Source organism: Cynara cardunculus, unplaced genomic scaffold (genome assembly GCF_001531365.2).
Source record: "Cynara cardunculus var. scolymus isolate 2C unplaced genomic scaffold, CcrdV1 Un_Scaffold_5612, whole genome shotgun sequence".
Lineage (NCBI taxonomy): Eukaryota > Viridiplantae > Streptophyta > Magnoliopsida > Asterales > Asteraceae > Cynara > Cynara cardunculus.
This window is the reverse complement of record NW_020202494.1, coordinates 27,017-29,470: the sequence shown is the minus strand read 5'-3', so window position 1 is coordinate 29,470 and position 2,454 is coordinate 27,017.

Sequence of the window (2,454 nt, the reverse complement as noted above, 5' to 3'; positions counted from 1 at the left end):
CATGAGTTAACTTTATCAGTTACCCGTTGAAGCAAGGTTCTCTGAACTATAACTTGGGAACTAAGCCAGATAAATTCTAATCATCATGACCAGATCCTAATAAAATAATATTCTAAATATAGAATCCCTATAAAGGAGCTAACCTGAAGCTCAAAAATGACGAATGTCACACTAGTCCCCGCAGTTCCTGCATTGCATATTTTTAAAACAACAAATGAGGGTTAGACTAGAAGGGTCTACTGAGTAAGTCCCTTCTTTGCATATGCAGGGTGATAAACACCAATTTTATGATAAAATAACTTTACTCAGGAATATCTGCATTTCAACCAAACAATACGGCTCCCAATATGATGAATGATAGGATAAACTTATTAGTATCAGTTCTTGATACCAATGCATCTGCTGAAGATCCAATATTCCAATATGGAATTAATATTGCAGCCAAAGTCTCTTTGATTCATCATATTAAAAACACCACTTTTTAAAAAATCAGAATTCCTCTGTATGTATTATAAATATTAATGGAAAGATTTAAGGCAATACTTGCCTTTTGTGACAACCGATTTTTCCCTTCTCAATAACATCTAAATTATTATTTTTAATTGGAATAAAATCTCTAATTCATCAGGTCACAAAGAAATGATGATTTAAAGTTATTAAATCGAATTAGTAATAATAATAAAAGTTATAATAATATCCACATATGACAATGTCTCTCTTATTCCAAGTACATCTCTCCTTGATATGCCACCCTTGTTCCTCCATCAAAACAGGGCTACTTATCAGAACAGACAAAAGTCACCACGTCTGAAAGTACCCATGCCCAGTTCCAAGCCAGAACAGACAAAAGTCACCACATCTGGGGGAACTACCTCTTAAAATAAGTTTCATACCGAAACAGACATACGTCACCATGCTTGGTAGAAACAGTTTTTGAAATCCAATTCCATACCAAAACAGACATATAGACATACGTCACCACGCTTGGTAGGAATATTTTCCAATATATAGTTTCATACCAAAACAGACTTACGTCACCACGCTTGATAGAAACATATCTTTTATTTAAAAAGATATAAAATACCCCTTTTTATAATAACATGATTAAACCCAATAATAATTATCAAATTGTAAAAATTCCAAGAATTCTTAACACTTGAAAATACACCGAACTAGGATATCCTGACAAACTATCCGGATAAGCAATCCGGACAAACTATCCGGACAACACTTGGTCGTATTCCTACTTCTCTGCTTAACCTTATCCGGTTTACATAATGCAAAATTTCACTAACTCATTAAATCGCACGACACTATGTTTGGTTTACAGTTAAATCAGACAACACATATCCGGCTTAGAACAATCTGGACAACACTATGTCTGGTTTATACTTAATCCGATCACCCCTTTTACGGATAAAACCGAAATCGCACAAAACTATTTTTGAGGATAATATGCAGTTCTTTCTAAAACAAGTAACCAAAACTTAAAAGATATTTTTGAAAATACTCACCTTATGAGAATTCTTAGTTTTGAAGAAGATTGCAAAACCACTAGAATATCCAGACAACACTTCTCAATTGTGATAACCAGATCCTGGTTATTACCCAAGGTATTTAATACGTGATTATCTGATTTAATAATTACGTGATAGCATGATAATTGATACATGCCGGTATGAGAATTTGTGAATTAATTGTATATATATATATATATATATATTTTTGTGTGAGTGTATATATATATATATATATGATTATTATATGCATGAATGTATGTATGTGTATGCATGTTCATGAATGAGGTGGAGGGGGGGAAAAGGAAGGCGGTTTAAGCCGACCTTCCATATTTGGAAGGTATAAAAGGGGCTTCACCTCCTCATTTACCTTTCCTGCTATTTTGAGAAAATTGAGAGGTTTAAAGAAGAGTTGTCCGGTTTGCTAAAAGAAAGTGATTTCAAGTTGATTGCAAGTATCAAGTTTCAAAAGGGATCGATTTCTAGCGTTTTGGTTTCAAAAGCTTTATATGGTGAGTGGTTTCTAAATCTTTTGTATAAAGATTCTACTAGTTTTATTTGCATGCTTCGTATTGTTATCCTTGATAGAAACCTTGATTTTATTGTCTAAGTGTTTATCCGGACAAAGAGTGACCGGAATAGCAATTAAACCGGACAAGCCTTAGGCGGTTTATTGTCCGAATTGTTTTAAACCAGATAAGCCTTGAGCGGCTTATTGATCGGACTAGTTTAAACCGGACAAGCCATAAGCGGTTTGTTGTCCGGAGTTGGTAAACCGGTTGAGTGTTGAGCGGTTTATAATTGGTAGTATTACTTAAAATTTTATACTGAGAAGTAGGAATACGACCACATGGGGAGTAGTTTATTTTTAAAACCGGACAAGTCTTGAACGGACTGTTGTCCGGATTTGATATCCGTTCAATATGAATTTGTTCTA